At 37.6% G+C, this 11,035-nt stretch overlaps 1 long non-coding RNA gene across 1 annotated transcript; it reads right to left on the reverse strand.

The window, feature by feature from the left end:
* Positions 1-2,401: 2,401 nt before the first annotated feature.
* Positions 2,402-10,022, reverse strand: LOC106878929 (uncharacterized). The gene is made up of 3 exons (XR_001410571.3): positions 9,627-10,022; positions 8,358-8,589; positions 2,402-3,153 (listed from the first exon to the last, which is right to left on the reverse strand). It is a non-coding gene; the product is annotated as an uncharacterized LOC106878929 (long non-coding RNA).
* Positions 10,023-11,035: the final 1,013 nt, after the last annotated feature.

Consider the following 11,035-nt stretch of genomic DNA (forward strand, 5'->3'; position numbering starts at 1 on the left):
CCATATGTAGTAAAGGAAAATGTAGGAATTCAGTACTGTTGCTAATGTAAATTATAGATGCTCACAAAGTGAAGGGGTATCACTTGCAGGGTAACAGAATATGATTTCTTGTGTAGAAAATTCACATAAGTTAGCAGTAATAGTATATCTGAAGTGAACTCTTTCAGTTGCCTGAAAGTTTGATCAAAGTAGTTGACAGTAAGGTGACATAATCAGTTGTAGTGGCAAGGGTTGCAAAAGTATAGTAATTATACTAAGAATAGGCTGGAAAACTTTCAGGTAGTTATTATTTCTGTTAGCAACAAAAGGCTTATCTTATCCAGTGAGAACAGGATCATAAAATGCTTTTGTATGTTAGCAAAACATGAAAATTGAACAGACAGAGTATGTGAAAGCTGGAAAGAAATGAAGTGTGTGTACTCCACTTAATATGTAACAATAACTTCCTAATGTTCAAATTCTGTATCAGTGATACATGAACAGATTATCTTATACCATGACCTTACATACATTTGTTGTAACATTATGGGAGAGTAATGTTCAAGTGTACTTAGTGCATGCATATGGGTGTAGATGCAGCCAAGTGATTAAAGAGTCATTTTGTAATTAAAGATTTTGGGTCACTGTGTTCCATCATGTTGATAGATACATACACAAACACACATATGATGGGCTTCTTTCAGTTTCTGCCTACCAAATCCACTCACAAAGCTTTATTCAGCCTGAGATTACAGTAGAAGACTTGCCTAAGATGCTATGCAGTGGGACTGACCCCTGAGCCATGTGGTCAAGAAGCAAACTTCTTACCACACAACCATGCTTGAGGCTATATACCATCTTTGTTACAAACAACTAGATCACATTGATGTTGTGTAAAGATCTCATTAGGGATACACATGTCTACGAAATACTCAGCTACATGTATTATTCATCGAGTAGATAATTCAATTACTAACTGGATAATTCAATTACAAAACTGGGCAAGGTGGCGAGATGGTGTGAGGGCAGTTGCTATGGCTTTGAGGTAGATCCAGCCACCCCCATTAATAGGGACAAAACCTGGATTTAAAACACTGGATGATGATAATGATGATGATGATGATGATGATGATGATGATGATGATGATGATGATGAAGGAGCCATTAACTTTTTGTTCCAGACATGATGGGCATCCAACTGTAGAAAATCTGCCTCTACAAATACCATCTGACTCATGCAAGCATGGAAAGTGGATGTTAAATGATGATGATGATAACAACAATGATATACACCTCCCTTTATTTTTTTCTCTCACACTCATTATTTTTTATCCCTCTCTCTCTTTCTTTTTTATTTTTCTCTCCCTCCTTCCCTCCCTCTCTGTCTGTCTCTCTCAAACACACACAAACACATGTGCACACACGCATACATACATGCACCCACAAACACATATACAGACACAAATGCATTGGGTGGGAAACCTATAAGCCCAACACAGCATTTAGTTTATTACCACCACCTTGTCTATGGCGTCGTTTAATAGAGTTCACTATAGTGTAAGCATTCAGCCAACTTAATTCCTCACCTGATCATGTTTCTTGTGAACATATACAGGCTTGACATGAGTCATATATCAATCTCACCTGTCTGTAAAGGTATGCACTGTTCTTTGATTTATTTTAGTTATCTATCTTATATTGCAATTTGTGAACAATAGTATCCTTCCTTGCTGGTTGACAATTGGATAACCATTGTTTTCTGATGATAAGAGTAACAAGGAAGAACTTACTTCAATGCAGAACAAATATCTCAAAAGAAAGCATTGTTTTTTATCTTTTGTAATATTCTGACCAATGATTATATCCTTGCTGGACATACATTGGTGGAAGACACATCATGTACACATGCATGCATGCACGCACACATGCACACACACATGCACATGCATGCACACGCATTCACGCACGTGTGCACACACACACACACACGCACAAAGTCAAGGCTATAGTAGAAAATATTTATCAGGTGCAGCACAGTAGATTGAACCCTGAAGCACCCACTTACAACCTAGATGCTAAATCCACTTTGACTCCATGAATAGTGACCTCCAATGTATCTTCTAATGGGAAAATAACTATCATGTCTCTTTCAATAGCAAAAAACATAAACACTATACATTTAAACAAAAAAAAGCATCATTGTGCGATCCACCCTAATCAGCACTCAGCTAGAGCCCTGACAATTTCTCTAATTATTGGCACTATTATAGAAAGTCTCTCTTGACAAAAGCACATCCTCAACATAGTTGGGACCACATTCCAGTAACTGAGTCTTCTCTCCAGGGCTGGCATATACTTCAACACCCAACAATTACTGCTACTCTATAAGCTTAGATTGGAAATATTGCTCTTACCTGAGGGATGGTGGTGCTGCTGCTAGACACACAGAAATCCTAGATTGCTTCAAGAAAAGGGCCATACAACTGATTGGTATAAAGACACTCGTAGATATGCCCAAGCCTCTGGCCCTCTCTGCCTTTTCTACTGCTACTACTCTTCAGGGTTGACTGGTCTCATGCCATCTCCACTGAGACATTTCCATCCCACTTGCCTCTCATGCTCTCATCGCTCTAGTTGTGTCCAACCCATAGACCTTGCACTAATCACTACACTCAGTTTTTTCCTCTGTAGAACACATTAGCCCAATGGAACTTAATCCTGTTCATGTCTTTTCCACAAGTCTTGTTAAACAAAGGTTTGAAAGAAACAAGCAATTTGAAAAAAAAAAGAAAGAAAATTTAATAGCTTCAAAGATTTAGTGTCATGTAAGCACTGTAACATTTGATGTGGTGGCACATTTTGTACATCATTTTCTTTCCTTTCATTCCAGCACAAATCAAGACCCAAATTTCTTGAAATCATGCATGGCAGATCTTTCATTGCAGCAATCAGAATATGACACACATCTACAAGGATGCAATACCACCACTGCTGTAGCTTTCTAACTCATGAATGCACACATGCTGTATAGACAGGAACAGTTATATTTCTTTGGTTGTCCATGGAGCTGTGTTTTTCATTGAAATGTCATTAGTATCTTGGAGGTGAAATCTTTGTTTCACCATACTGGTGTGTCTTCATTTTCATGAAGGTCCATGGCAAGAGATATTCAATCTGAGGAAAATGGGAGAAAATACAAAAAAGAGGATATACTTGATAGTGATTCAACAACCACCAACACCCAGATGTGTGTGTGTGTGTGTGTGTGTGTGTGTGTGTGTGTGTGTGTGTGTGTGTGTGTGTGTGTGTGTTTGCAAGCATATGTGTGAAACTGCTCTAACAATTTTATCTGTTTTGAATATTATATCCATATTTCATAGCCATACAACAAAATAGACAAAATGCGGATTTTGAAAATAGATTAACACATATGAACCCAGTATAGGATTAACAGATATTTAGTAATAATGTTAGGTGGCATAGAAATACTCAAAGTGGTGAATGACACACTGTAAGATTGCTATGAATGGATAACCTTGTGGTCTTTAGCTGCAGTGCAAGCAGCTTGTCTAGGAAAAGATCAATCTAAATATAAACTTGTTGCACAAACCAATATAAGCTTTGATCTGTAGCCATTTGCAATTCCAAATAAAGCAAAGTGATACTACACAAGCCACACACATACACACACAGACACACACATACACACAAACTCACACACATAGTCAATAATACATGTATCAGAAAAGAAGCACACTCTAAAGAACAGAGCAGTAATTATTACAACAAAAGTTTAAATTTTGGACATAGAATTACCAAAGGTTTCGTATCCACAAAGCCAAAGCCTTTTAGAGAACTTGTCAGACTGTAAACAAAGACAAAAAAACTAAACTTTCAACATTGCGAATGTGAGGAAACGCTCAGAAATTGAGATTTAAGTCTGAACATGTAAAAACGTTAATGAGGACTGGTTGTCTCCCCTGAACCAGAGGATAAAACAACCCTTATAGACCCAAAAAAGCCTAACTGGCAAACGGGGAGATCCAATATTCCAGTAGATAGCGTTTGAATCTGCTAATATTGCTGTTGGATGGTACATTGCTGGTAATGCATATAGCAGGTCTAGGTGTCACCATAGCTTTGTAGATGACTCTTTCTTTCAGGCTCATTTCAGTCTCCTTCTGGACACTTATTATATACCCTGCAAGAACAACCAACCTCTTCCCTTGTATTGTTAAAATGTTTTTTTATGTTAGGTGCACAACTAAAGGAGACTCTTAGGTTGTGCCTCTTAAATAATTGCCTGTATCTATGTGTGTGTGTGAAATGCTTGTCTATTAAAATGAAAATCTTTCCCACACAAGTCTTGACATTGAGCGAGAAGGGTGGAGCAAACCAAACGTTTCTGTGGTGCTTCCTTTTCTGGGTGCTAGGGCCTGGCATGTAAGAGATGCAGTCCTTAAACCCACTCAATGCCAGTGCCTCATTGTAGTAGGGGGCAGCGGTATTGAAGATATCTTAGCTTGAGAATAGATTCGAGATCCTCTTGCTTACACCTTTCACTAGGTCCTTGAAAACAGGAGACTGTGCTAATATAAGACAGTTTTTCATTTGGCTTGTGATAGGGTCCGTATGTACCATATGTATCCCAGATCTAAAGTAACATCTAAGAAATCTACTGTGGTGAGATTAGTCTCAATGGTGATCTTGAGTCCCATTGAGCCTAAGACGCTAATTAGGTCCTTTCTAAGTCTATTTAGTGTGTACCCATTGACTCCTCTAGAGATGGCTAGGGTGTCATCTCTGTAGAGACTGAAGAGGACCAGGATGTACAGTCTGATAAGATCACAGACATCAGTGGTGTCATATGCTCCCATAATTACATCAAAGGAGCCCTTGGGGTCAGATTGCTTGACCCATGTCGAATCTTTGCCGAACAGCACCATCTTCCTGATATGCACGATTACTCTAACATCACTATCACTAATATCTGTGAAACCCTTACCAAAGGAAAGTTCCTTTATCAATAACTCTTTTGAAATCGATGGATAAAAGTTGACAATGTCCAACAGGAGGCCAATACGAGGCTGAAGGAGTCATCTATGAAACTATGGTGACACCTAGACCTGCTATCTGCATTACCAGCAATGTACCATCCAACAGCAATATTAGCAATTTCAAGTGCTACCTTCTGGAAAATTGGATCTCCCCATTTGCCAGTTAGGCTTTTTCGGGTCTATAAGGGTTGTTTTATCCTCTTTATATGTTAAGACTTAAATCCCAATTTCTGAGTGTTTACTCACATCTGCGATGTAGAAAGTTTAAATTTTTTATCCTTGTATAGAGCCTGACAAGCTGTCCAAAAGGCTTTGGCTTTGTGGATACGAAACCTTTGGTAACTCTATGTCCAAAATTTTAATTTTTGTCGTAATATCTGTATATATATATGGCTTGTCAATTCACCTCCAGCAATAGAGAGCAGTCACCATGTTCCCTTCCATATCAACTAACTCTGATGAGCGTAAAGTTATATAAAGAGATTGTCACTTAACACTCCGTTGTATTCCTAGTGCAAAACATTTCAGATAATATACCCATTCTATTGACAGATATATAAGTGCATCTTTTCTCTGATTAATGGACTTTTGGATGATTCATTTATGTGTGTGTGCGTATGTATGTGTGTGTGTTTGTGTGTGCGCGTGCTTGTGTGTATAGTTAATTAGGTTATCTAGGAATAGATAATAATATTACTACAGCAATGGCTGGTGTAGTAGTATTTTAGTTAGTTGCTACAATGATAAAAGTGTAATCTTATAGAGTAACAACTACAGAGGTATCAAACTACTGGACCTTATCATGAAAGTTATAGTTCATGGACTGGCGACACATGAAATCTTTCGAGCGAGATCGTTGCCAGTGCCCCTGGGCTGGCTCTTGTGCGGGTGACACATGAGGTTTTTCGTGCGGGATGAGCTTGGCCGTTGCCAGTACCGCCTGAATGGCCTTCGTGCGAGTGACACGTAAAAGCACCCACTACACTCTCTGAGTGGTTGGCGTTAGGAAGGGCATCCAGCTGTAGAAACTCTGCCAAATCAGATTGGAGCCTGGTGTAGCCATCTGGTTTCACCAGTCCTCAGTCAAATCGTCCAACCCATGCTAGCATGGAAAGCGGACGTTAAACGACGACGACGAGATTAGGAAAAGAATTAAACTAGATGAGATGCAGTTTGGTTTTGTACCTGGGAAGAGTAGCACAGATGCTATCTTCCTAGTGAGACAGCTGCAAGAAAAGTATCTAGTCAAAAGTAAACTATTGTACTTGGCTTTCATGGGTCTAGAGGAAGCTTTTGACAGAATCCCTTGCTCTGTTATCTGGTGGTTCTTAATGAAGTTAGGAGTAGACAAGTGGTTTGTTAGAAATGTACAAGCTATGTACACAGAGCTGTCAGTGGGGTGAGAGTCAGCCATGAGTTTGGCTCAGATCTCAGCCCCCTTTTATTCATCAGTCTTCCAAGCCATAATAAAGGAATTTAAACCTGGCTGCCTCTGGGAACTACTATATGCTCATGACCTCACTCTTATAGCAGAATCTGTAGCATAATTGGAGAATAAATTCCAGGTATGGAAGCAAAACCTGGAATCAAAGGGCCTTAATATAGAAAAGAGCAAAATTGTTGTTAGCAAGAAAGTGGCTAAGACTCTTTTTCTGTCAGGTAAATTGCCCTGTTCAGTATGTAGGAAAGGTGTTGGAAGAAATTCCGTTCACTGCACCTAGTGTAAGCTTCACACACAGAAGAGATGCAATGGAATCACAGATAGATTACAGAGAAAGTCATCTTTGTTTGTGGCAGATGCACAGAAACATTAGGCACTTAGGAAAATGAAAATTAGACTCTCTAAAATGCTGAGGAAGTTTCTTTGAGGTTGTGAATAGTTTCTGCTCCCTAGATGACTAAATTAGCAGCACCAGAGGACGTTCTGAAAGTTTTGTTGCTAGAATAAGAATTGGGTGGAAGAAGTTTAGAGATCTGTTACCTTTATTGGCAACAAAAGAACTCTCTCTCAGAGTGAAAGACAGAGTGCTTGTGTATGAACATTTATGCTCCATGGTAGTGAGATATGGACCCCGATTGCAGATGACATGTGTAGACTGAAGGGAAATGAAGCTAGTATGATGTGATGGATGTGCAACATCAGTGCGTATGTATGACAAAGTGCAAATGTGCTGAAAGAAAAGTTGGGCATAAGAGGAGTCAGATGTAGCGTGCAAGAGAGAAGACTACGTTGGTTTGGATATGTGATGCATATGAACAAAGACAGCTGTATAAAGAAGTGTCAATTGCTTACATTGGATGGCACCTGTGGAAGAGGGAGATCTGGGAAAACATTGGATGAAGTAGTGAAGGCTGATCTCAAGATGTTGGGCCTCAAAGAGGAGATGACAATGGACTGAGGTGTCTGGCGATATGAGGTTCTTGAAAAGAGCTGCCCACCCCAGCAAAACTGAATTCTGGAAGCATTGTATATTCCAACCACATTAAATCACACACCCTAGCCCAGTGAACCAAACAACATCTCTTCTTCCTGCACTTTCCTTTTCTCCCCACCTCCCACACACTCCTGCAGCCCAACACTGCTCTGGCAGCTCTCTCTCTCTCTCTCTCTCTAATGGCATCATGGCTATCCTGTTGCTCCTTAATACACCTGTGTTTCATCATATATATATATATATGTGTGTGTGTGTGTATGTATGTATGTGTATATGTTTGTGTGTCTGTGTTTGTCCCCCCAACATCGGTTGACAACCAATGCTGGTGTGTTTACATCCCCATAACCTAGCGGTTCAGCAAAAGAGACCAATAGAATAAGTACTAGGCATCCAAAGAATAAGTCCTGGGGTTCATTTGCTCGACTAAATGTGGTGCTCCAGCATGGCCACAGTCAAATGACTGAAACAAGTAAAAGAGTAAAAGAGTAATAAAAGTGTGTCAGTGTGTCACACTTTCACCCCTTCTTTCACTATTCAATGACACTTCCTCGTACTGGGGTGAGAGTAATAGTAGGCATAGAAATGGTGAGAGCTGTGGCAAAGACACAGACCGAGAGAGAGAGAGAGAGAGAGGACACACAGACAGACTGAGCCCACCATACATCAGGGTCCCACAATGTATTTGTTGCATCAAAACGTTTGGGCTGCTTGCTAAGATACTAGATAAGATCCAGGTCATTGATGTTAAATTCCCAAAAATTACTAACCATCCCCATACATCAATAGCAATATTGATTGCCTTTTGCAGAACACAGAACACAGAAGTGGAAGCTTATCATTGATTCAAGCTGCCTTTGAATGTTGCATCATATCAGTATCTACTAACCATCAAATGTTGAAATGCATCCATGGATCACATGTGAACAAATGAAGCAAATATCATCATAAGAATTGTAAAGTAGCCTCAGAAATCATTCCATGACATCTGACTAGGAATACAAATCCATGGAAGCTGCATAGCTCTACTACAACAGAATGTTGGAAGAAAGGTTTTCAGCTTATCATCAGCAGTTAAAATCTTTGTAGAATGTAGGCAAAAACAGACCAGATGTGATGATCTGAAACAAATGAAAGAAGTGTGTACAATAGTAGAAATCATTTGTTCAACATATGTTAATATAACATTAAAAATAAATGAAAAACAAAAGACCATGTATGGAAAACTTATAAGAAATTTGTTAGCACTAAACTCAGATCATATTATTAGATTAAAATAATAGTTATAGAGATATTTCATTATACAATTAACTATCTAAATGTCACAAAACCAGAAAGAACACAGCATAGGAAATTAGTTATAATCCTTCAAAATCAATGGCACTATGAAATATGGAAAACTTTCAACAAATAGAGCCTTTAGTAAGTGCATAAATATATATATATATATATGTACATGTGTATTGTCATACATATATATGTATATGTTCATGTGAGTCACAATATACAGCTTCATCATGAAATGTCATACAAGCACATACATATGTATGTTTACAGATCCATACATACATACATATATGACTACCTAAATAATGGGATCTAAATTCCAATCAAAAAGCTTTATTCTTGCATTGGAGACTGGCTTCTTTCTATGTCGAGGGCAAAAATTATAAACAAGGCATATAGACACAAGAAGATAAGAAGGATATATAGTTGTAGAGATCAGCAGCCCTGCAGATATTAATTTTTCTTTCCAAACCAGTAAGAGTGAGAATATCTGCAGATAGTTGCTTCAAAATCAATATCTTCTCAAACCAAATTATAAACTCCCATAAGCAGCATAACCGTCACTAGCAAGCGAGTATGATTTCATAGCATGTGTCATGCTAATTGTTTCCAATGTTTATGTAGCTGTGAGCAGATATAGAGATCTTCTTGGCCCTTCCAACCCTAAACCAGTGGAACATCAAGGATATGATACCTGGAGGTATGATACCAGCAGTGGAGTGGTACTGATTTTCAGCTGAGATGACAGGAGCATCATCAAATAAAATAAATTATTGAAGGAACTAACACATTGCCTGACCCACGGTCTCATGTTCATGAACTTAACACTCCTGACCACATATATATAAGCCTTGATTATATAAGTAAATACCTATATAGAAATCTTGATACACTGAGGTTTGCAGATAAAATTAAATGTGACCAGCTATGATGTACTCTGTAAAATCGATCTGTAAGCAGAACAGAAGAAATAAGCAGAACTTATGTAAAGTTCAAAGTATAAATCTTCACCACAATTATTATTTAAATTCTAGCGTTGCTGCTTTGTTTCTTTCTTAGAACCCAGTACTCAACCGTTTCTTGTTTTTCGTTTTTTATTAAAAAAATGATCCAGATAATTAGAAAAGCGAGATGTACATTCGGAGTTTTAGTTATACAATTTTGAGACCTGATCTTTAGCTTACTTGACATCGAAAATTTACATTTAATTTAAGGAAACCTTGATGCTACAATTTGAACCCTCAGAAAATATATAACTACAAACTAAAAGTCGATTGAAATAAAGTAATGGGACGTAACTCTCACAATTTAAACCTAATACAATACTTTTCTCCTGCGTTTTTACTTTTTCTCTTTCTCAACTTCTCATCTATCTATCTATCTATCTATCTATCTACACACACACACACACACACACACACACAGTGAGAACAACTATATCTAAGACGTTTCTGTAGACTTGACGGGGAAAAAAGTGTACACGAGTGCACACAAACATGCTAAAAATATAACTGTACATACATATATTTAATAACCGCTGCTTTGTACACCTTTAGTTAATTAATTTCAGCTTAATTAAGCTTTGTGCATATCACCAAATGTACAATTTGTTATTTAAATTCAGAGCAGCTATTTCTTTGTGGGCTATGAACAACAGATTCAATGTCCATAGTTGATGAAGCACATGAAAGCAGAAACGCATGCATTAAAGTAGAAATGCATGTATCCTTTGATCTGATGTCATTCATAGCCCAGTGATGTGTTTTCACATTATCTCATAAGGAGAATTTTTCTCCTGAGACAAATTCCACAGTAAAGATATTTCAATGTCTGAGAATACACAATCATGTCACATGCGTTAAAAATAATTCAATTCACATTTATTTCAAACAACACTTTGTGCTCATCTAATTGACATATACATACATACATACATAATATATATATATATATATACATACATACACACACACACACACACACACATAAAAGAAGAAAAAGAAAATGGAGATTGGGAAGTTAATAATTGTTTATTATTAACAGCAAATTAATCATCATCTCTTACAGCTGTTTCAATTAATACTCAGTAAATATTAAATTTATATGACCTGAGCATATAAATTCAGTCTGCTATAATAAATAAATAAACACATATATAACATCCAAGGGTATATGTTTTTCCCCTCTGAAGATATTATGCTTGGGTCATATAAATTTAATATTTACTTAATATTTACTAAGTATTAATTGAAACAGCTTAAAGGATGATGATTAATTTGC

The sequence above is a fragment of the Octopus bimaculoides genome, chromosome 1, assembly GCF_046866305.1.
Source record: "Octopus bimaculoides isolate indiv1 chromosome 1, ASM4686630v1, whole genome shotgun sequence".
Lineage (NCBI taxonomy): Eukaryota > Metazoa > Mollusca > Cephalopoda > Octopoda > Octopodidae > Octopus > Octopus bimaculoides.